The sequence below is a fragment of the Manis pentadactyla genome, chromosome 6, assembly GCF_030020395.1.
Source record: "Manis pentadactyla isolate mManPen7 chromosome 6, mManPen7.hap1, whole genome shotgun sequence".
Lineage (NCBI taxonomy): Eukaryota > Metazoa > Chordata > Mammalia > Pholidota > Manidae > Manis > Manis pentadactyla.
In genome coordinates this window covers 151273380-151299140 of record NC_080024.1, presented here as the reverse complement: position 1 = coordinate 151299140, position 25761 = coordinate 151273380, and the positions used below count along the sequence as shown (strand labels likewise).

The window sequence follows — 25761 nt, the reverse complement described above, 5'->3', positions numbered from 1 at the left end:
AAAATAAATAATGAACATTAACTCATGAATTTCATTTATTCTCATTATATATGTATCTTTTCATTTAAAAACTCAGAAACAGATGATTATATGAAATTCATAATGTAAGAACAAACTTTGTAGAATAAGAACTCTGGAACTGGTTATCTTCATTGGGTTAAAATTTCCTCTGGAGGTGTTTAGATGACATCACTAATAAAGTCCAACTTTTAGTCTTTTATTGCCATGTTCAAATCAAGGCACTCAGTTAAAGGGTACAATACAAGTCGTTCTCAGAGGCTGAGGGCAAACACCGATTGGTTTTACAAATGATGTGGTAGAAACAGTGCAGTGTTTCTTAGGAGAGCTCACTCCTGAGAATACGTTCCTTTTAATGTTTGAACAAGTTTTCCATCTCTGCCTCTGATGCACCTTCACATCCAGTCTACCTCAAATAAAGTCTAGATTTCCACACACAAGCCATGAAACAAAGCAAATGACAAAAGGGACAGTGGCTCTGGAAGCTCTAAAAAAAGAGGTGAAATGGAAGTTGCATAAATGATAAAAAAATTCTTTATCCTATTGTGCCCATTTTTGAGTCTCAGTATTCCTGTTTTTAAAGTAAGAAGGTTTGGCTACGTGATTAAGAAGGTCTCTTTCAAATGCGGAAGTTCCTAACTAAGTTTGACTAACAGTTCCATTTAAGGGGTTAGTTTGCTTTAAACTCCATCAATTGATTGTATTTTGAAAGGTAGCTGCTGTCACAACATGATTGACTATGTGGTGTTTCCTCAGTGTTGCCCTGGGTGCTGTTGTTTTTCCTGCTCAGTCACTTCCATGTGAGGGAAAAGAGAGTGGAGCTCACTGGAGCCATCCTACTGCTCAGGGGTCCGTGAAACAAGAACGTCGGGACTTCAGCGTGCAGTTGATACCCTGGTTCATTTCCATCCCTTTCAGATCAGTTCATCATTTATAAGTCTTCAATAGTCACATGACTGCTCCTGGAAACCCTCGCATCCTGACAGTCAGCAGCCCGCTCCTCACGGCATGTGTGTCGGACGTCTTTGTCAAGTTGACTAGGCCACCGGGTTCCCAGATATTTAGTTAAACATTATTCTGGGTGTATCATGAGGGCGTTTCTGGGTGAGATTACCATTTGAATCATAGACAGAGTAAAGCAAATTGCCCTCCCTAATGTGGGTGACATCACTCAATCCACCAGAAGCCTTAATACAACAAAACGTGTAGTAAGGGAGAATGACTTACACTCTGCTTAGCTATTTTTGAGCTGGGACATTTCTGTCCTCCTGCACTTGGACTGGAATTAACACCACCAGCTCTCCTGGGCCTCCCGCTTGCCAACTGAATAATGAGACTCCTCAGCCCCCAGTCACCTGAGCCAATTCCTTATATATCCCAATTATATATATAAAACTCCAATTAGTCTGTTTCTGTAAAGAAGCCTCATACAGCAGGCATATCTTTGCCTTTTAACTTTGCCCCCTCCAAACCCCTCCAAGCAGGTGGAAATTTGACATCCCAACTGGGAAGGCTGAGAGTGGTGAGTGAGCTCCCTGTAGTTACCTGACTGTCACTAGATCATGTGGGCAGTTGAGAGAAAAAAGAATGGAGAAAAGTAGATTTTAAAAGATGGATTTATTTCTGTTTTTTGTTCTTGCTTCACTATGGAAATAGCTCATAGTTCTCCTTCTGCTGAGACCCATGTAGACTTTCACTTTCTGAATTGGTTTATAGTGGAGAGAGAAGAAAAATACCGCCCATCGCACCTAAGGCACCATTTCCTCAAACCCAAACACAGCCCTCTCAGCACAGCAAGACTTGGATATCAAGGCAAGAGAAGATTTCAAGTCTAACTGAAAATTTTGTTGTTGTTTCTCAGTGTACTATGTATTTTTTCTCTACTGAGAAAACATTGTGGAGACTTTCTCCCTAATCTGCTAAGAGTTTTTATTTACCTTGAGGAGAATGATTATGGCAAAAGAAATATGAAGTCCATATTTTGCTTCTGAAATTCAGAATAAGATTTAAGTCTCTAGGTAGCAGATATTTATGAGTTTTCAAAAGTCAGGTCTAGACGACTCAATCAGAGTTTTACTGTAAATTATGGCTGTAGAGAAATTAGGACATGACCCTGAGCAGAGAGGACCCTGTTCCCCTGGATCTGGGTGACAGTGAGAAGGATAAGAAGTAGAGAAAGAGGATATCCAGATATCTCACCTGAGTGGAAATTCGGAAGAAAGCAGGAATTGGTGCATTGACATCTTGTTGAGTGAGCCAGAGGCTATACTTCTGAGCCCCCATAGCTTACGTTTGCATGCAGGGCGTATAGGAGGTCCTGTGCAGACAATTGCGTAGTCCTATGCTGGGGAAGAGTGGGTTTGCACACTCTGAGATTGAGGAAAATGTGTTTGGTTAGTGGTTCCAGGGGAAAGTGCCGGCATCCCCCTGAAGGCCAGTGGGTAGGGTTAAGATCAGCAGATGATGCCAGTCTGGCGCTGACCAGACCAGGTGGTGCTTGCAACTGAGGTTCCTTTACTGCATACGGCCTTGTAGGACTGTTGAATGTTCAAACACCAAACTACATCAACTGAGAAAAAGGGGGAGGAAACCAGTACCTCACCAAGATGGGACATCCAAAAATGACAATTTATAAGAGCAAGTTAAAATTTCCTCCTTCTCACTGGGCAGGCGGCTCATGAGAAACATGAAATAGAAAATAAAGAATCTGTACTTCCTTTGCTCAACCGAGTTGCATTAAATTCTTGAGCCAGATATAGTTGTGAAATATTTGCAGTTTCAAATAGTAACACCCTCACTTCCTTGTCTGTGAAAATACACTGGTAGAGGTTTTCATTTGCTGCAAATCTCACATTTACGTAGTGTTCATGTCAGCCCTATAATCTCTCCATGAATGTGTGTGGAAAGTACTTTCCCCAAGTTCCTGCCCACACTTTTTTCCATATTGTTCTGGCCACTACAATCACTTGAAGGGATGAAGTGAACTGAATGTGTTTTATTTTGATTGGTGTTATTACTAAAGAGGCTCTTGTCTTTGGCAGAAAACCATAGAAAGACGCAAAACCAAAAATGTGTTCGTAGATGTTGAGCATATAGGATGACATGTGCCAGAATGGGTTCTGGTGATCTAGCTGTCAGCCACCTTAGGAGTCCAGCTGAAGAAAGGGTCACCAGGAAGGGTGTATTTGGGCACTGGATTCCTTTCACACCTGGAATTGGGACAGTAGGAGTTAGGTAAAAGAGCACTCTCTCAGACGGGATTAATGCTTGGAAAGAAACTGAAGAAGCAATATAGGGAAAGAAAGAAAAGGAGAGAGGAGAAGCAGCAAATAAGAAGTTAAAGGAAAACCATGGGGAAAGTCAAAGGCTCACATACTGACAAAAACCAACAAGGACTGAGTCCAGAAGAGTGACTTCAAATAGGGGCATCTTTCAGTGAACACGAGGGCTCTATTCTGAGGACAGAAAAGGTCCCAGAAGCCAGAGAGGAGGGAGTGAAGATCACAACAGAGCCAACAGGTCAATTTATTTTAAACTTATTAATAATTATCATCAGAGTCCCATTCTCAGAGAATATTCTAGACGGATCTCTCCTTGCTCATTCTGCTCATGGCCCCAGATGAGTGTACTGACTGCATTTCCCTGACAGCTAGGCTACAGGCAGGTGAGGCGACCCAATTCTCCCTGTTCAGTGACTTCAACTGTGGGACATGGGGTGATGACATTAGTGTTAGGTGTTCAGCAGTGGAGGGACTCAGAAGGCGAGCAGATGTTGGCAGGGGTGTAGCCTCTTCCTGAAATTTCAGATCTCTGTCCCATTTTGTCTAATGCCAGGAATAGTTTGTTTCATGTGTTTGGAGTCCATAAGATTTCAAATAATGGGGAGTGGGTGTATGTTTTAAATAAGCACTCCAAGTGACATGTCTGAATATTTGAGTTTGAAACTAGTGCTTTTAGAACAAGTCCAGGCCCAGATAGTTTCCTCTTTCATTGAATGTAGGAGACAACTAAGGGTCACACAGAAACTTTCACAGGATGAAATTCTCATTAGCTTCTTTATTCACTCAACAAAATTGATCTGTTATTCACTGTATGCTAGGCACTTGGCCTGGCTCAGTATATAGCTGCACATTGATGGGGAGCGATTTGGAAAAGCTATGCAAATGAGTAAAATTCTGATGCTTCTTTATAGTAGTTTTTACTTTACCACCCCCAGTTCATCACGGCTTCATGCCTGGACCCAAATACATTTCCGTCTTGTTTCCAGAAATATCTTCAGTCATTAATTAAATGCCTTCAGAGAGTTAAGAGGCTGCTGGAAGGAATGAATTAATTACTTATATAACTGAGAAGTATTTATAGAAATAAGGTTTTGCTTTTCTGGAGAGGGCAACTTCCAGCCTTTAGAAGTGAAGGCCACTGCAGTGTTGGCTTTGCTGGCTGGAGGGCTGCCTGAACACACTTTCCTGGTGGGTCAGGAGGAAGAAAGAAGATGAGAAAATTCTAAGTCACTGATGATGCCAACTTCACATGCCTTATAACTTTGGCTAGAGCTGGGTAAGGTGGCCAAGGTGGCTAATCTAAGAACTGGGTCCCTGTAGGGGCCTTCAGAGTGTCTGCTCGCATGGCCAGGAAGAGAGGGAGAGACAGAGGAACTCTCTGCCCAGCAGCCCCTCCAGCTGGGTCCCAGCCCGGAGGAAATACTGCAGAAGCAGAGGGAGGTGGGAGTTCCAGGATCTTTTCTACCATTTCAGCTCAGTACCAGCTGTTGGAAAGAATGGAATAAAAATGCCATAAGGAAAGTAGTTGAGAGAAATTTACGCTTTTACCCTTGAAATCTGATGGGAGTTCGAGCAGTATACATTTTATTTTATTTTTCTTATTGGTCAAAGCCCTTGGCTGCATACTGTAAATACCTCCTGTGGATCAAAGCAATCTTAGTGAAAAATATTCCTTTCAGCTTCTCTGGTTGTTAAAACTCCATGAAGTGCTCGTTTTAAATGCTATCTTTCCTATGAACAAAATACCATTTGCTGCTAAGTCATATCTCTATGATTTTGTTTTTCTTATGGCGTGTAAGGATGTCATAGAATCTCAATTATATAATGTTCTGTATTTTTCTGTTGTCTACAATTCTAAATGCTTGAGCTGTAAAGTTATCTTATGTTTATATAATTCATTTTTTTTTTCATAGGAGTTGACTCTTCATTTCAATTCCCCATGATTATTTCTTTTGTTGCTTTCATTACGTTTTCCTACAGAGTGAAGGGGAAAGGAATTAGCAAGGTCAAAAACCAGGGAGACTGAAAAGCAAATCTCTGTTTCCTTTCAGTTAGTATTTATGTCAAAGGACGTGGTAATGGTTTCGAGACCAGGGTTAAGAGCTTGGGCAGCACCAGGTTGCATTTAACAAGGATGAGGCGAGCGTGCAAGGACAGGAGGTGTGTGGGTTCAGGGCAGACACAGGGAGGAGGAGCCAAAGGGCTTGAAGGCCTTGGAGAAGTCCCCTGACCTGCAGTGTCTGCGGCTGGTCTATGAAACCATGCACCTTACACAGCTTATAGGATTGCCATGAGGATCACAATGTGAAAGCCCTTTGAAGACCGTCAAGGGCTGTGAAATGAAAGACAGCGCTAGTGAAATCATGACAGATGGTTTCACAAGAGTGTCTGGAAAGCTAAACCATCCTGCTTGGCAGTATTTTCTTGCTGTGCTTTTGAATATCAAATGCCTCTGCTACTGCCCCGGTGTGGGTGCACTTCCTGTGTTGGAGATGGAGTTTCCTTTTCTCAAACTGTGATCCGCAAGGCCCAATCAGAGCCAGCATGTGCTGTCAAACTAGCCATTGTCTCCGTCAGAGAATTTGCCTGTGAAAAACTGCTGCCCCTGGGAGGCTGGCAGCTTTCCACAGGGAGGACCTGTCTTCTGCTTCTACCAACACAGACAGCATTTGAGGTGGGAATAAGAAACCCTTGCTCCTTCATCGGTTCACGTAAAGGTCATTTGCCAACCTGTTTCTCCCGCAGTGGAAGGTTCTGATTGTATAACGCTAGTACTGTTGCCTTTTTTGAAATTCGTTCTGCTCTCGGGGGCTGTGCTGTCTTCCCCCTGTGCCGAGTTCCGGCATATCTGGTGTGGTAGAGCGTGTGCATGATGTACGTAGAACTGCAGGCAAAACAACTCATTACTAGTCCTACTGTTAGCTTTCTGCATATGTAGGGCAGAATGCAAAAAATAATTACGGTTGATAAGGACTGGAGTAAATGGAGAGGCTTAGTGTCTGATTTTAAGTTTGGGTGACTTAATGTATTTTTCTCTGGAGTTCTATTTAAAACATGGCAGTTGACCTTGGCACAAAGAGTAAGAAAACAGTTTCTTTCAGTGAAAATTTCTCATTTCTTTAGGGCTTCTATATTGTTGTGGGGTTCATTTGAGCCAGTTTTACTAGTAAATAGAGCAACGGCATATAGTCCCTCAGGATTCTGTGCTGTCATTTTAGATGTTTTTGCTGAGTATTTGTTATTGATATTTAAATTAACATAAATGTGACTGAATTTAACTTTAGTGATATGAATAATGTTGCTGTTAATGCAAACACACACCAAAAGAAAGTCTAATAATTACCTCTTAAATCTTCCAGTTGGAAAAAGAGAGTTCTGGATTCAGGCTCTGTAGACTGGGTGTCTTTTCTGGATGTGTTAACTATGTGTGTGACTTTGAATGTATTGATTCTCTCTATTTGTACCCTGACACGTGTCTCTATCCTTTTCCAGCACGTATGTCTGGCATTGGGCCCTGGGAAACTGACTCCTGCAGGCCCAGGCTTGTCTGCCTTCTGCTCTGGCCAATGCGGGGCATTGACAGAAGGTAGAGCGGGATCAAGCAGTGGAGGTAAGTTCCCCTCTGTCCGTCCTGTGTCAGCTCTGTGGATTTGCCAGGGATCCGTCTTCAGACGACCCAAATTCTCTCTAGATCTGGTTTCCCTGCTCTTTTGGACCTGGGGTGGTAAAGCTGCTCTCTGTTGCTAGTCTTGGGCTGCTCCACCACTGTGTTTGTGCCCTAATCACACCCACACCCTTTGATTCCCACACTGCATTTCCTCATTCGTTGAGTAGGTCATTTCTGTATTGCTGGGCCTAAACTTAATTTCTAACAAGGTATTTAATCTCTCTGAGTCTCGGTTTTCTCATTTCTAAGCAAGGAGTTCATATCCATCCAGTACCTGTCAGAGGGTTGCAAGATGAGCAACAGTACCTCTACGAAGCTGCCACTCGGCAGGCGTTACGCACTTACGTCAAAGCTCACCCTCTATCCACAGTACCATTTCTCGTGGAAAGCAAAAATGGAATGCGAAAATCACAAGCCACTTCCTATCTGGCATTCATGCCCTTGCAACAGGCCTTTAAAGCTCCTCCCACCACGGGTGGCAGTTTCCTCCAGCCTTTGATTCTGTGCCAGCCTTGTGGTTTGCTTTGGCCAAAGGGAACGTAGAAAATGAAACACGATGGGCAACTTACAGAGTTGCTTCTCCAGCCAGGTTCCTGGCTTGCCGCTTTGGAAGCCTGCTGCTGTGTGAACAAGCCCAGGTAGCCTGCCAGATGGTGAGAAACACATCCCAGTCCTGCTCACCTGGTCACTGAGCCAGCCTCTAGACCAGTAGGAGACATCTTAGTAGATCATCCCGTCTCCAGCCAAGCTGTGAACTGGCAGCAGGATAGCGATCAAGCCCACCGAGATCAGTGGAACCCGGTTCAGTTGAGCAGAACTGATGATCTACAGACTCATGAATATAAATGGCTGTTGTTTTAGCCATTAAATTTTGAATGATTTGTTACAAAGCAGCGGATAGCTGGTGGAACCTTTTCTTGGCAAATACAAAAATTATTTTAAAATATTGTGTCATATAAATGAGAGTTTTTTTTATCATATATGATTATCAGTTTGTTATGATGGCAGAAAACTGGTGCTCTGAGAAGATCTCAGGGAGATGTGTTTTCGTGTCCACGCAGGTGGAGCAATTCTGCACAGGGCGCAAGAAGTTAAGCAGGGGGAAATTTTTTAACATACGAGTTTCCAAAGTCAGAAGTGTGTCAACAGATGATTTTGGGAGTTGCCTATTAGTTAAAATTAGAAATTAAAAAAAATATTATTTAAAGGAAACTGAAAAGAAGAAATTAGATGGCAGAAGAGAAATGTTTTTGCTGACTCTCATCTTAAGAGAGAGAGAATACAGAATTTACATACACCAGGCCCTTGGCATAGAAGACTTCACAAGCTAGGTCAAAGAGGCTATCTAGGCCATGTAATCATGTGTTCGGGACAGGAAGTTTAGCCCTCAGTTAAATCAAACAATATGGTAATACATGTTACCCTAATGTAATGTTTCTATCCTGAGCAACGGTTACCTGGGGAGAATGAGTTCCCAGAGGGTAGTCCTTATGGGTCCTCCAGAAAATTCTGATAAGGACCATGCTGAGAAATTCAAGAGCATTTTTTAAATCAGATGTTCAGTGCATTAGAAATACGCTCTTCTAGTCCCTGCCAAGTCTCTGACAGAAGTGCCAAAGAGATGGACGTTTTGGCGAGAAGACATCATCATCATCTCTAAAGCTTAGCCATTAATGTCTCCCTCGCTTCAGATCAAAGGGAAAATGTGTCCAGACTCACATGTCGGGCTTCCATTCAAGGCTGATGTCCTTTCTAGCAGTGAGGGGCTGCCTGGCTGTTTGAAGGCACTCATTTGAAGATAAGAATAATAACTTACTTGGATGATACCTTCTTTTGTAAGTCCAGAGTTCAAAAGTTAAAGTGTGAATATCATAAAACATAACTTTCTTCCCTGAAGAGCATACTAAGAATATTAACACCCTTTAACAGTGACCCAGAGTGATATAGGTCCAAACACATGATCTCATTTTATGATAGAGAATTAAGATCTCCGTTAAAAAGAAGTTTGAAATAACACCATATCTTTTCTGAGGGAGCTTTTCATTTTCCACAAGTTACCATAATATCCCAAACCTATACCTTCTCTTGAACTGACCCTTTGCAGCCTAAAAAGTCTCTCATAAATTAACCCACTTTGTTTAAAGACAGGTCACGCAGGTTTTATCTGGGATACCCATAGTTCTCGCTAGAGAGAATAAACTTTCAATTGTCCCTTAACTTCATTCTATTTAAAAAGACAGAGCTGTTGACATTATTTATTCATTTATATATTTTTAGGTTGTCTTTTGTAACCACAAGGAAAATAATTCTTTGGTGGTTAGGTGGTTATTTTCTTTATTTTTTTGTTCTCTCAATCAAAAAATACAGACTTTAAGTAAATTCATAATAATGCCTTCCATTGCATTTTGACAATTCCTTCCAAGGGAGTTCTTTCCTTTTCTTAGGAAAGGACTAATATAATTAGCATTTTTTGATGGATGACTAGTCTCAAGACAGAGAGCTGAAAATGCTTATTGTAGTCAGAGAATACACCTGAACGTGTACTGCATGCAATGGCATAATGTGGCCAAGGAAAGTAAATTAAACTTACTTTTTTTATTTTAGATAAGCAAAGCATTATTTTTCCAAGTTTTATAGTTTATATTTTCATAGGTACATTTTTATTGACACCTGATGCTTATTTATATGTTCAGTTTCGTCCAGATCTCCAGCTGGCTTGGAACCTTGCTGAGGCTCCATCAAGTCTGCCATTCGAAGAGGAGGTAAGCCAAAATTAAAAATTCATGCTCTTCAAGTAAATATTTGACTTAGGCTACAAATATCTGTCAATAATTGAGGAACTACTTTTTGTGCGCTTAATATGTGCCAGGAATACACATGCTTGTTGGAGAAAGGAACATTCAGAGAAGGACTTTAGTTGTATACTCCACATCACTTACTGAAGTGAGTTTCTGACAATAACACCAGATAGAACTCTTTAACGTAGACCTTGGTATAATAATATCCGAGGTATGTGAGGATAGGCTCTTCTTATCGCCTGATGAAGGCCAGGACTGGAATTTATGTGCAATCTTTGTGCTAGTGAACATGAGCAACATTAAAAACAAAAAGTATAAGGAAGTCAAAGTTGAATTTACAAGTGCACTTTTGGGGTGGGTTGTATATAGGGCATTTCTAAGAACACAGGAAAACCCCGCCTTTCTGGTTGTATTTGATCCTTCACGGAGGAGTTAGGTGGTTCTACCTCTTCAGTTTTAAACCGTATTCACTTTATTAAAATTGTCACTCTTGATGAACGGCTTACAGTCAATCTTCTGAAGCTTTGGTTTGGATTTCAAGAAACAGTGTTTTAAGGGAACATGGCCATTAAATCACCATGCTAACTCTATTTCAAAAACCAGAACCCAGTCGCTGAAATGTTGTGACTATATGAAGAAATAAATGACTCGATTAGCATTACGTGCAGGTATATTTTGGTGAAAGCTATATGGAAGACCTTCTACTGCATGAACTCCTGTCTGACTATCCTTCAGGAAAGAATCAACTTTGATATTCTGTGCCAAGAGTAACTTAGATTTAAATGATTTAAATGATATGCATTTTGTGTTAAGATTTTCTACTTTTCACCTGACTCTTTTTTCATTGTCTTAAGCAAATGCATTTAAATATAGGATGATCAGGGAAATACAAACATCAAATTGTTTCTGACGTAACTGCTTGTCATCATATTAGTACCCAGCAAATTTTCCTAACAGTAAAGAAATTTGAAGGTAAAGGTAATGAGTTCAAATTGGCCTAATATCTTAATAGCAAAATATTTTAACAGATATGCACTAGAGAATCATTATGTTCTATCTTTCAATATCCTTAAGTAGGATTCAGAAAATTTTGATATCTAAAAATAACAAATTTCTTAAAATATAATTTTAATATTTTCATATTAAGCTTTTAGTTGTGAACAATTTGTATAAAGAAAATGAAATAAAATAAAATAGTAATGTGGAGCTCAATAACATAGCAGAAAGCAAACGCCAGCATAACTACCACCTATTCAAAACTCAGAACACAGTTATCATCCTAGGAATTTGTGTTCCCCCATTCCTACCATCTCCCATGCTACCCCAAATTTTGGGGGGGGCTTCCTGTTTTTTTTATTGTATTAATAGTAACACAATGAATGCAAATATAGCATACGCAGTAGATGGGTTCAGAGTGCTAACAGGAAAGCAAATAAAAAATTCAATGGGGGCTTTCCACGCCTACATGACCAACTCAAACTGTGATTTCACTTGTTTCAAATACAATCCCTTTACAGAGCGATTGGAGCATGAGTCTTTCGCATGTAACTAGAGAAACTCCTTTTTTTAGACTGTGAGGTTGGAAGAGCTTATTCATCTGCAAAGCCAAATATCAAAAGTTGTGTTTTCCATTCCTTATCAGGCCCGAGGTTAACCGTGCACTTGACTGACATTTCTGCCACCCTGAACAGGGTGTCAGGTTTGGGAAACAGATGCCTCTAGTTTGAAAGTTGTCAGGCCAAATGCTACTTCATTCAGCACTCATGTGCAAAACCCTGGGACCTGATTTCTAGACTCTTTTTTAAAATAAAAATCTGTAGTGTCGTTTAAGTTCAGAAACTGCCAGAAATTTCGCAAAACAACGTCAATGGGTCTAATTAGTAATAACTGTGGCTCCCATTTACTGCATGCTCACTGCATGCCAGGCACTGTGATAATTTCTTCTAGGTACATTATCTCATTTAATTCTAAAAACAAACCCCATGGTCTGGGCAAAATTAATTTCCACTTTTCAGATGAAGAAACTGATGCTCCACAGAGTTAAATATCTTGCACAAAGAAACTTTAACCCAGAATCAACTGTAATTTCATATTCTTGTCTAAATTTCATTACATGACCTGAGTATGAGGAATGTATAATGTCGTAGCGCCAAATTTGGTCAGATAAAAATAAGTTGTTTCGTCCTGGTGTTTTCCAAATTGCATTTATTACAACAAAAATAACAACAATAAATAAATATATAAAATGAGTTTCTGTGGCATGACCAGTGCACACACGTATTATTCATATCAAATCCTTCTTGACTCATGTAGTAACTCTGAATTTATGCAGTCATGCTTAGAGTAAGTCTGTGAGCCAGCGAAAGCATAATTTAACTTACCCAAGTTCTTTATGTATTGACAAATACACTCATCACATTTTGGAGAATGTCAGTGCATACATAAAATATTTATCATATAAAAACATTTCTAAATATTTAATGATCAAGGTGAACTGCAAAATCTTCTCAGCTCTTTTTATGCAACTAGGTGTTAGTAAACATCTATATGAATTTATTATTTTTTTCATCTGACCTCAGTATATTGGTAAAACAATTTATATTTAGGGAATACTCATTTATAAGGAACACTAAAGGATCATCATTTCTGTTCTGAATTTATTTTACTTATTTTGTCAACTACTTTTGAGTGTATGAGGTGAGCCAACCCAAGGGTCAGAATGTTCAGAGCTTCAACTAAGTATTAAATCTCCCCAAGACTGAGGGGTGCACGCAAAGCTGGAAGAGGTCTGGGTCATCCAGGGAAGCTCCTCAGAGCCTCCCTTCTGGCAGATGTGCACCATCTGCCCCGGATGCATGAGGTCCCTAAGTGAAGGACGTGACACCCAGCAGGGTGCTTTGGGGTACAAAATAGCTTTAGTTTGTGTTCCAAATATTTAGCTGAAGTGGCCTTTTCTAGGAGGCTCTGCCTCCTAAGTTTATGGGTTGTAGGTTCGTTTGCCATAGGCATTCCTAAGCTAGGAGCATCCTTCTAAGAGATTCTGTAGCTGGGGAACCTGTTCCCAGCAATATCATTTGTCTATTTGCCAGTGGGTCACTAGCATGGTTACAAGGTTAGACTGGATCACTTGCTTTCTTTCTGTCCCCCTGGAGAGAAATGGATCACAAGCCACGAGCTTTAACTCTCTTCTCCATAGTGGGAGACGTTACTGAGTCTATGACTTAATCTTGACTGGTTTGCCCCTAGTGCAGCGAAGTTAAGGGCCAAGACTGAGGGTTGAATTCCTATGTGATCTGGGCAGCAATGTTTCGGGTGAGGTGCCGGAATACCGACGCAGGCCACCGTCTTGGGAGGGAGTTTTATGGATTCCATTTGGAAAGGAAGGGGTATGGAAAAGGTAGATGTAATTATACAAATCCAGCGCCCTTACTGGGGAAATAATTCAGGAGTGAACACATAGTTACAGATCCAGGCTTTGTCTGACCCAAAATTTATATGACTCTGGCAGCCTTTTTATTTTAATAAGAAAAAATGAATATTTTATATGGGTAAAATGACAAGAATGTCGACCACATATGTGAACGGGCTGCAAAGACCCCCTCTGATTAGAAATGGGGCCTGAAGCCGGAGCTTCCTAACTGGTGTCCCAGCAAGATCGGCCTACAGGGTATGATCCTTGTATCAAAGGAATCGCATCCCAGAGACCCGAAGCTCTGGAAAGCACTTAACATAAATAGAAGAAATGATTGCATCCTAAAAGTTTTTTAGTTAGAGGTGCAACAGAAATAAAGATACATAAAAAATGTAGAGAATAACATCTTCACAGAGTCTGCTACTGGCTAATAATGATTCAACACCTTTATCTTTAAATATTATATTTAAACCTGCGTTTTTAAAGTATAGGAATTTATGCATGAAAAAGTAATTTCCACCTGAAAAGTACATTTCCAGTAAGTGATGGGACCAAAATTTTAGCTTATGTCCATCTTCAGTTCCCATGCCCTTAACCACGCACCTTCCAGAGTAGTTTTCTCTGTCATTGTGTTGCGATGAGGTCAGAGATGAACATTTTCTGGCTTTATAGCAGCTGCACACTTCTGAATCTTTTTTCCTTGACTTAGCAAAAATATTTATGATGTTTAGATCTCCTTATATTATAGTCATAGCAAGTTCTGCTCTTTATTTATTTGTCATGCCTTCTCCCAAACCAGATTAACCATGCTAGAGACAGATTGTGAGCTGGGCATACCTTATTTCCCTCAAATAGTAGGAATTTGGTGACCATTTGTATAAGTCCAATATATTTTACATGCGATCACCTGCATGCAGTGTTTCTAAATTTCCAATTACAGTTTTAATGGCAAAGTGAATGTTGTATATTTTGAAAACAGTATTTCTTAATGCTTTTTTCAATTTGCAATTGAATTACGAAAAATACAATGCTGTTGTTGGCACTTCACGTACTATGGATTTCTGGAGAAGTGGGCTTCCTACATATATGTATATAAAGTTAATTGGCATGCCCAAAGGCTTTGGTAGAATATGTATGTTTAATAAAAGATATATAATATTTACTTCAGTTTTAATAGTGCTACTTATAATTATATGAAATATAAAAGTAATGCTACTTGCAATTATATGCTAATAGTAATAGTAGTATATTAGTAAACTATATAAAATGTAGTTGAATAGATTTTTAACTAAGCAGGAACAAAAAAAGCTTCTTCAAGAAAACACCAAATGGGGATTGCAAAGTAATCTGGGTGTTAAGTATCCCAAGGAGGTAGCCACTGCCATCCATAGGGCCGTCATCCTGGCCAAGTTCTCCATTGTCCCCCCACGGCGAGGCTGCGGGGGGAACATGATGGGCGAGTTCCACACCCTCCCTGGCAGAGTCACCAACTGCAGCCCTACTGGGGCACCTCATTCTCACCTCAGGAGCAGTGGGCCCAGCAAGATGCTGCTGCTGGCCAGTACTCTTAGCTACTACAGCTCTGCCAGGGCTGCACTGTCTCTGCTGCAGCTTCTCCAAGGCCACCTTTGATGCCACCTCCAAGCTCTCTCACCTCTGGCCTCTGGGAAGAGACCATGTTCACCAAGTCTGCAGACCAGGAGCTCACTGACCATCTTGTAAAGACACACACACCAGAGTCCCATGCAGAGGACCCAGGCTTCAGCTGTGGCCACCATAGTTTTTATACAAGAAAAATCAAAGTGAATTAAGTCTGTTATAAAACTAAGCCAACCAACAAACTATTATACAGTTTACAAATATTGAGCTTATGTGTCTTTGGTAGAATATACACATACACACACACACACACACATACACAGATACAGATGTGGCCTTTATGGTTTATCTGAGCTCTCCTTCATTGCTGGTAGGAATGTAGAATGGGTACAGCCACTTTGGAAGACAGTTGGATGTTATCTTAGCAAAACAAAACATATTCTTGCAATATTATCTTGCAGTTATGCTCCTTAATATTTACTCAAATGAGTGGGAGACTCATGTCTATGGAAAACCAGTGCATGGATGTTTACAGCAGATTTATTCATAATTGCCAAAACTTGGATGAAGATGTCCTGCAGTAAGTGGATGGCACATCCAGACAGCGGAATATTATTCAGTGCTAAAAAGAAAGGCGCTACAGCCATGAAAAGAAGGCAGGAAGCTTAAAGGCATATCACTAAGTGAAAGAAGCCAGTCTCAAAAGGCTACATACTGTCTGTTCCAATTATACGAGAGTCTGGAAAAGATTCAACTGTGAAGATAGTCAAAAGATCAATGATTGCTAGGGGTTGGTCATGGGGGGGATGAATGGGCAGAGCACAGGGCATTTTTAGGGCAGTGAAAATACTCTGGATGATACCATAACAATGGATGCATGTCCTTATCCACTTGTCCAAACCCATAGAATGTTCAGTACTAAGAGTGAACTCTAATCTAAACTATGGGCTATAGGTGATTGTGACATGTCCATGTGCAATCATCAACTGGAACACATGTTCCATTTGGTGGAGGATGTTGATAGTGGTGGAGGCTGTGGGTGTATGGGGACAGTGTATGTGGAAACTCTCTGTACCTTCCCTTTAGGTTTTCTGTAAACTTAAAATAGCTCTAAAATTAATACCTTTATTGAGAAATGGTGGAAGTTATAAATTTTATGTCATATGAGCTATACCACAATATAAGATAATTGGTGGGGAGGAAAGTGAATGTTTTCTGGAAAGTTTTTTTCTTAGAGACACTAGAATTAATTTAAATTTAGGGTCCTGTGGCTTCATATTCAAAACAATAGTAAATTTTTTCTGCTTCAGGGTTCTAGGAAACTGGATTTTTAAGGAGATCCACAGAAGCCTCCAGGTGCATGACTTTAAAGTCAATCTAGATGCTAGTAACCCCCAAATTCATCTCTGTAGTCCAGAACTCTCCCCTGATATCCAGGCACACATATGTAGCCACCTTTGGAAATTCCGCTCGGAAGCCTATGAGGTATGTCAGATTTACCATGTCAGAAAACAAACTCCTGATTTTCAACCCAATCTTTTACAAAACCCTTCCATATTGTTGTTACAGTAAATGGCGATCCTAGTTTTCTGGTTGCTTAGACCAATTCTTGAAGTCATTTATGATTAATATGTGTTTCTCCCTTTACACATCTGCTCAGACTTTGACTTAAAGTCTGGAGGCCTCCTCTCTTCTCCCTGCTGCACCTTTGCTCTGCCATCTCTCGCCTGGATTATTGCTACAGAGTCCTAGCCTTTCCCCTGTATATGACCCCTGTAGTCTGGGCTCCATCCCCGTTCTGTAGTGATCGCCTTTACAATGTGAGTGACACTGAATCACATGTGACCCAAGCCCCCCATGGCTTCCCATTCCATTCAAAATAAAACCCAAAGGCCTTAAAATAACCCAAAAGATGCTGCTTGGCCTGGTCCACACGACTTACCTGATGTCATATCCTAGATCTCCCTCACATACTGCTCTGGTGACACTGTCTGTCTTAAATACACAAGTGATGGGCTTTTGGATCAGACACTGCCTTGCTAACAATATTACTTCTCAAATAACCACCTACAAAGGTTCTTCCTTACTTCCTTCGGGCATCTACTGAAATATCATTGTCCATAAGGGGCCTTGTTTGGCCACCCTGTCAAGTAGCACCCATTGCAGCATGCTTCCCCCTTTACTGTTTTATCTTCCTCCATAATACTCATCAACACCTGATATCTTTTGTGTGTTTATACTAATTTATTTTGTTCCTGTCCTTCCTCAATAGCCTGTAAGCGTCATGAAGATAGGGATCTTTGTTCCCCAAGTTTTCCCAAGCACCTACACCAATGCCTGGCATATAAAATGAACAGAATAACTACCATTCCTGTAAAATAGAAAACCAAGATTATAAGACCCATCCTCATTTTATGTATCACTACAGGACAAATATGCCAACTGTACTATCGTACAATGTTTTTTTTAACCACTTAAAAACTTTCATATGTGTTGAAAAACTTAGGTTCACTTGTCATAGATGTACATGCATAAAAATAAAAGTAAAATACTTGAGCTGAGGAATTGCTAAAACTTTTGCACATGCAGAGTTCAACTCATGTGACTCAACCCAGAGTTATCAATACCTTTCTTTTTCCACAAAAGATCATTTAATTTGCCATCAGAGGAGTTAGTGGTACACATTTCTTCATTAAGGAGTATGCTGCTCTTGACTTTAAGTTTTCCTTCAAAACCACTGACACCTGTTCTACATGTTTTATGCTGGCTGATATGCACTTTCTCTACCAGAAGGTATTCATTGTGAGTATTTAGATACCATCCAGGATTCATGTTCTTTTTTCAAATGGTCCTAAAAGGTTTCTTGACCTACACACTGAAGAGTGACAAGTAAACCAAAATATAGCTAAAGTCAAGAGGTGCAGCACAAACACTGCACAGAACCTCAGTGGAAATGAGGAAGACATGAGCACCAATGACAAGGCTGCGTGCATGCAGGCAATGGCACGTCCCTCACCACCACCCCCTGGCAGCAGCCAACGAGTGCTGCCATTCAATATATCATAATAGTAATATAATATACTCCAGCTTCAGAAATGTTAAAATACATGCATCTTTTGAATGAATGAATCAAAAATTTAAAAAATAGCTCTGTTTCCATGAGCCAGCTGGAGTGGTGTCCTGCGAGCTGTGAGTCTCGTGGGTGGAGGCGGTGATCTGCCACTCCTCTGGGGAGGACGGCAAACCGGAATGTCACACTTCTCCCCACTGATTTGTATCCCTTTTTTTCCAGCAATCACTCCTTGATTTAATGACTATCACTAAAGTTTAGGAACTTCTGAAGGAGAATAAAAAACCTAAAAGGAAGGCCAAAACTGTCATCGGGATCCCTATAGACCAATTAATGAAAAGCAATTCACACTAAGTATGTGTGGGTTCAATAAAAATGTATTGAACTTTAAAGTTAATGGAGCAAAAATTAAGATCAGAGCCTCCATTTCTTTGTAAGAACTGTTTCCTAAGTCATTTAATTAATGTTTCATCCTAGGGGAAAAAACTAGTCCCAATATTATAGTAGTGAGAGATTTACCATTAGAGGTAGGGGAAAAAAGGCACTAATTTCCTAAAAGGCTTTGTTTTAGCATTATTTCTTTGGAATTAAAGGAAGAATTTATATAGATGCATGATTTTAAAATATCAATACATCCCTGATGTACATTTTCAAGGAGGAGGCCTTTCTTATTCCCTATGCCAGTTAACTAAAACCTAATTGAAGATCTATTTTTTAAATCTTGTTTGTGGCATCAAAGACCCCATTTATTCTCAGGGATCCTTTTAATCATTTGTCAAATACCCTGACAAGAACTGGAGAAGCAGAGATCGCTGACACACAATCCTGGTTCTTAATGAGCTCACAGGGTACTTGGAGAGACAGATAATCAATGATTACAATATAATATAGGAATGTAATAAAAGAGACATAGTGAATTGGTATTAAAATCATGGAAGGGTTATGTATTAGGAAAATAGGTTAAATTATGCTGTGTAATTTAAAAAGTAATAACAATGCTAACTGCAAATCTCAATGGCTTAACACAACAAAGGTTGATTTCTCACTCCAGTTATGTCTGTAGTGAGTCTGGGCAAATAGCCAGGCAACGGGATTCAGAAATGTAGGCTGCTGCCATCTGGGGGCTCAAACTGCTCAACACCAGACCACTGGAGTTAACCACAGCAGGTAGAAGGATTGGAAAATTATCTGTCCGGCATGATCTGGACTGAACTGTGTCCCTCCCAAATTTATATGTTGAAGCCTCCACCCCCAGTGTGATTGTATTTGGACATATAGGGCCTTTCTGGAGGTAATTAAGGTTAAATGAGGTCATAGGGTGGGGCCCTGATCCAGTAGGATTAGTGTCCTTATAAGAAGAGACCCCAGAGAGTTTGTTTCCTGTCCCTCCCTCTCCACCATATGAGGACACGGTGAGAAGGCAGCTATCTACAAGCTGGGAAGAGAGGCCTCACAAGGAACCAAACGGGCTGCACTTTGGTCTTGGACTTCTCAGCCTCCAGAAGTGTGAAAAATAAATTTCTATTGTTTAAGCTACCCATCTATGGAATTTTGTTATGGCAGCTCAAGTCAGCTATACAAGACATTTAAATATTTGGGCACATAGGCAATGTATGTTACTTTGATTAAAAGCTTATTGTCAGAACACCACCTCACATGCGCTCCCCTACCGACCCCTCAGTACAAGGCAGCAGGTAAATAGGAGAGTAGGTAGATCTTTTTAAGCATGATGGTCTCTGCTGGAATCATCTTTTCCGGTCAGCAAAGATCCCTTTCCTCCCTTCTTTCTCCTCAATCCTTCCCTAAGGGAGACAAACCAAAAAGCAATCCATCCAGCCATTGATTCCAGCTCAAAGTCCAAAATCTATGGGTGATGTGCAGCAGTGTCTATATCAGTTTCAGATATGATTTCTCTTAGTTCCAAAAGAATGATCTAAAAGAAATTTTTCTGCCTCTACCCACCCGGACCCATCCAATGAGCAGTGGTTCAGAAGGTACAGGAAGCCGAGCACTGCAAACACTCGCCGTCAAGCAAAGAAGGCATAGGGGGCAGGAGGCTTCAGGACTGGCCCTGCTGGTTCCGGAATGCTGCCTTCCAGACCACAGAGGGTCCTGACTTGGTCAGCTGTGATCCTTACCCTCATTCTGCTCTTTGCGGGGAGCTGGCTTATCCTGTTCTCCTTGGCTCTGCCCTCTGCCTCTGGGACAAGTTTTCTTTATCATTATCCTCTTTGGCTACATATGAATTTGACCTTGGGAAAATGTTCCCCTTGAGGCTTTCTTTGCATGTTTCTTAGTTTGGGTTTTTTTTTTTTTTCTTTCCCTGTGAAACTTTGCCAAAATATTCCTAGGTTGAGATTTCTTATATATTTAATTCCAGTTGATCACACATGTACCAACGGCGATACCCACCACTTTTGGAGTGTTTTCTAAGGCAGACTTCTCATATTTGCTGTAATATTTTGATTTTATTTATTGTCAGAACACCACCGCACACGTGCTCTCCTGACCAACCCCTCAGTACAAGGCAGCAGGTAAATAGGAGAGTAGGTAGATATTTTTAAGCATGATGGTCTCTGCCGTAATCATCTTTTCAGGAAAATTGCTCCCGAAAAAACTCTATTTTGATTTTCAGGGGCTACCTTGACTTTATTAAGTTCTGTAAGAACACTATCAATCAATCACTTCTTCACCCTGGGCCATTTTTACCTAATTAAAAGATTATACTAGGTATTATACCCTTAAGCTGTTTTTTACTTTTAACTTAATAAATTGAGAAGTTTTAGCAAAAGATGTGGAGACAACACACTTAATCTTCTTTTTGAGGCTGTTTTAACTTGTTTTTGTCACTTAGAGACTCTCTTAATTGTACCTCCTTCTCTTTGGTAACTCAACATAATTATCTTTTCCAGTTTTGCAAGATTTTGTGCTTTTCAAATCCCTTTCATTTTTGCTAGCAAGTTCTCAATTTTTTTCCTGAGATCCTTTCTTTGTACTATCTTTCCAGCTAACAAACACCATTAACGTTTTGTTTTCTAACTTCCTCCCCCAGATGGTGTTGGGAAATACAATTAAAAATAAAATCTCCCAGTCCCCAAATCCTCTCCGCAGAGGTAGTAGAGAAAGAACACATTCTTATTAGTTTATATGTATTAAAGTGGAAGTTGATGCACATCACAGGCAGTTTGCTGAGACTGCAAAGACACCAAGAAATCTCACACTTTCTATAGTCAAGCAGATAGAAACCACTACCTATATGTTTCTCAAGATAAACAGCAGCAGCTAGTCTCAAATGAGAGGACTTGACAGTACCATTTGTCACACAGCATCATGTGATGGGAATGGCCATCTATGTCAGCTAATTGGCTTTCTCCAGAGGAAAAACAAACTTCACATCTTTATGACAGAAGGAATTTTACAATTTGGAGCAAGGTGCCTCCTGACGCCAGGCCCCTACCGTGCACGCTCTGCTTTGACGTTTATTTTTCAGGGAGGGTTCCTGAGGCCTGGAGAAAGGCATACCTGGGTCTTAAAACTGAAAAAGACCTATTTAGTTAAAAAAATGTTTATATATGTCAAAGAGAGGAGAAAGTATTTACTATTAAAAGTTACCTAAAGTAAATGCTCTCTGAAAGGGGATGAAGTTTTTCCCTATATTCAACAAAGAGAATTAAGCCTCTGATATTTAGTTTGTATATGTCCTTGCAGCCTCGTAGCTCATTAGACAAGTGGTCTCCCAAGTTATCAGAAGTTTTACTAAGAGGTAAAAGTTAATTTTTTTACCTTTTTTACTGCAATTTGCTTTAAAAAAAACAGATTCATACATGTGCACTAAAGTCATCCAGTTTTGTTGGACAAATGTTAAACTTTCCACAACAGAAGTCTAGGAAGAGAATAAAAATAATAGCTACTTTTGTATTTATAAGATTATATATTTTTTGGTGTTGAATAAATTCTAGATAAAGATGGTGAATTCATCAGTGTCTTTGTTACACACACACAACATACATACACGTGATAATGATAATTCGTGATGTGTATTTTAAGCTAGACTTATATTGTACTAAACTTCAAAGATTTAGAATTACCTGTTTTTTTAAGCAGCCACAAAAAAGCACAGAGAAAAACCTTTGCATGTTGTGAAGGATGTTGGAATAGTGTCAAAATCAGCTGTTTCAAAAGATCTTTTCTTCCATATTTCCTTTTAATACTTTTATTTGCTTTGATTTTCACCATGTTATAGGCTCCTGACCGTTTGATTAAAAAAAATTATTACACTAAATAATATCAATTAGCAAATAAAACAGATTAGAAGATGTTAAAGATTAAAAGAGAAAAGGTCTCATAATTTTTGAACACTAAACACATTTCAAACAGCTCATTCTCACAGACATTATCAAAAGGCTACAAAATAGGTATTTTGGTCCTCATTTTCACAAATGAGGGATACAAGACCCAGAGATGAAAATCAGTTTGGCCAAATACATAGGAGAACCAGTATATTAACCCAGATCTTAACAGTGCTGCAAAAACACATGTTCTTCCATCATAACTTTCCTAATACATCTCAGGTTCCATGTTGCAAGTCAAAAGAAGTATCTGTGTGATGGATGTTCATTGTTTCCAGGGGGAATTACTAATAGATGATGGAAATGTACCATATTCTTTTTAAAGGTATTAGATCATCAGAAATGATGTTAGTATAGAAGGTAGAACAAAAAATACATTCCAACACTCCCAGACCCTAGATTCCTTTTTTGCCCAGCTTCACTGAGGTATAGTAGACAAATAAAGATTAGATAAAGTTAAGGGGCACAATGTAACTTCTTTTATTCAAACTTAATTTTTTTAGATCAGTTTTAGATTCACAGCAAAATTGAAGGGAAGGTACAGAGATTTTCCCATGCACCCCCTGTCCCCATGGTGCAGCCTCCCCCAGTATCAATACCCTCCTCCCACCAGAGTGGACACTCGGCACAATGGATGGACCCACACTGACATACCACTATTGCTCAGAGTCCAGAGTCTATAGTAGGTTCACTCTTGGTGCTGTGCATCCTGTGGGTTTCGAAGATAGTATAACATGAACCCATCCATGTGACATCATCTGGAGTCCTTCCCTGCCCTAAAAGTCCTGTGCTCTACTTACTCATCCCACGATTCCAAGCCCTGGCAATCATGGCTCTTTCTCACTCTCTTCATGTTACCTTTTCCAAAATGTCAGAGAGTTGGAATCATACCATGTGTAACCTTTTCAAACTGGCTTTTCACTTAGTAATATGCATTTAATGTTCTTTCATATCTTTTCATGGCTTGATAGTTCATTTCTTTTTGGTGCTTAAAAATAGTCCATTATCTGGATGTACCACATTTTGTTTTTAACCATTTGCCTATTGAAGGGCATCTTGGTTACTTCCCAGTTTTGGAATTATGAACAAAGCCACTATAAATAGCACATGCAGGCTTTTGTGTGGGCATACATTTTCAACTCCTTTGGATAAATACCAGGGAGGGTGATTGCTAGATCATATGGTCAAAGTAGGTTGGTTTAATTTTGTAAGAAAATGCCAAATTGTCCTCTAAAGTGGCTATATTGTTTTGTTTAATTTTGTTTTGCATTCCCACCAGCAATGAATGATGGTTCTTGTTGCTCCACATCTTCATCAGCATTTGCTGCTGTCAGTGTTCTGGATTTTGGCTATTCTAACAGGTGGCTATTATAGCTATTTTTAGATATACACTTAATGATATTAAGTGTAGTAGTAAGTCTTGTTGCTTTAATATACAATTTCCCTGATGACATATAATGTAGAACATCATTTTGTAAGCTTATTTGCCATCTGTATATCTGTATTACCTTCTTTGGTGAAATGTCTTTTAAGGTCTTTTGACCCATTTTTCATTTGGGGTTTTGTTTTCTTATTGTTGAGTTTTAAGAGTTCTTTATATATTTTGGATAACAGTCCTTTATCCAATGTATCTTTTACAAGTACGTTCTCCCAGTCTGTGGCTTGCTTCTCATTTTCTTGGCATTTTCTCCTGCTGAGTATAAGTTTTTAATTTTAATGAAGTCCAGGTTTTCAATTATTTCTTTCATGTATTGTACCTTTGGTGTTGAACTTAGAATGCTACTGCCATATTCAAAGTCAGCTAGGTATTATTGCATGCTATCTTTTAGTTTTATAGCTTCACATTTTACATTAGGTCTGTTATTCATATTTTAGTTAATTTTGTGAAATGTGTAAGATCTGTGTTCAGTGGCTGGTCTTTGCTCCTCTGTCATAGATCAGTTGGTCATATTTATATGGGTTCTATTTCTGGGCTATGTATTCTGATCCATTGATCTATTTGTCTATTCTTTCACTAATACCACACTATCTTAATTTGCAAGTCTTGAAGCCAGATAGTGCCAGTCTTTCAACTTTGTTCTTTTTCTTCAATATTTCATTGGCTATTGTAACTATTTTTAGTTATACACTTAATGATATTAAAATTCATAATATTGTGTAACCATCATCATTATCCATCCCCATAACTCTTTTCATCTTATAATTTGAAACTCTCTACTCATTAAACAATAACTCCCCATTTTCTCACCCCTAGCCCCTGGCATCCACCATTCTATTTCTATTATGATCTTGACTATTCTAAGCAACTTATATAAGGGAAATCTTACAGTAATTGTCTTTTAGTCATTGGTGTATTCCAATTAGCATAATGTCCTCAAAGATCACCTATGTTGACAAATGTATAGTTACATATCCACCACCACAATCAAGATAAAGAATAGTTACATTATCCCCCAAATCCCCTTATGTTGTTTCTTTATAGTCAGTTCTTCTCTATAGCCCACCTTCTGGAAGTCACTGAAATTTTTCTATCCCTCTAGTTTGCTTTTTCTAGAATTTCACATAAATTGAGTCAGAACATGCTGTCTTTTGGATCTGGCTTCCTTCATTTAGAATCATGCATTTGTGATATATCTCCATTGTTGCATTTATCAGTTGACTGCTCCTTTTTACTGCTGGGTAATTTATGGATTACCACAGTTAATCTTTTCAATGAAGGATATTGGATTTGTCCAGTTTTGGGCAATGAAGAATAAAATAGCTATAAAATTTAATGTACAAGTTAAACATAATGTACAAATATGTTCAATACTTGTGTGAACATGTATTTTAATTTTTATTGATCAGGATTGCTTGGTCATAGACTAAATATATGTCATTTGCCATGCATCCTTGTCATCAGTTGCTATTGTCAGATTTTTCTTTTTAATTTTAGCCATTATAATAGTTGTATCTTAGTGTGGTTTTAATTTGTATTTTCCTAATGATATATTAGGTTTGGCATCTTATTGTGGCTATGGGTCAACCATGTATCTTCTTTGGTCAAATGTCTGCTCAAATCTTTGGCCTATTTTTAAAATTGAGTTGTGTTTTCTCTTACTATTGAATTTTGAAGCTTTTTACATTTTCTGGATACAAGTACTTTGTCAGATATGTGACTTCCAAATCTTTTCTCCATATCTGTCTCACCTTTTCATTCCCTTAAAAGTGTCTTTCACAGAGCTAAGTTTTAAATTTTGATGCAGTCCAATTCATCATTTTTTTTTGGTGGTGGGAGTGTTATGTTTTGGTATCACATTTAAGAACCCTCTGTCTTGCCTTTCTTTTTAACTAATTGGTCATGCATTAGCAAAGGAAGGATTTCTCTTGTCATTTGTTAACAAGAAACGGTTCAGGAATAAATTAATTCTGTCTATGACATCACAGAATCCTTGATTATAGCGCATCTAGCATTTGCTTCCATTAACCCTCATCCCATAGGAACCATATTGCAATATTTAAATATTGTTTTACATTTCCAATTGTTAAAACTCTGTAACCACATTTCTCCCAGCCTCTAAGCAGTTA

At 39.3% G+C, this 25761-nt stretch overlaps 1 protein-coding gene and 1 long non-coding RNA gene across 2 annotated transcripts in view; one reads left to right on the top strand and one right to left on the bottom strand.

Annotated features, from left to right (window-relative positions):
• Positions 1–25761, bottom strand: part of DOK6 (docking protein 6) — a 308053-nt gene that overhangs the window by 76643 nt on the left and 205649 nt on the right. The window lies entirely within an intron of this gene.
• LOC118907796 (uncharacterized) overlaps positions 1–25761 on the top strand; it is a 171880-nt gene that overhangs the window by 68767 nt on the left and 77352 nt on the right. Inside the window, exons 3-4 of the long non-coding RNA XR_005022961.2 lie at positions 6792–6909; positions 9660–9728. This is a non-coding gene — a long non-coding RNA (uncharacterized LOC118907796). The remainder of the gene's footprint in view (positions 1–6791; positions 6910–9659; positions 9729–25761) is intronic.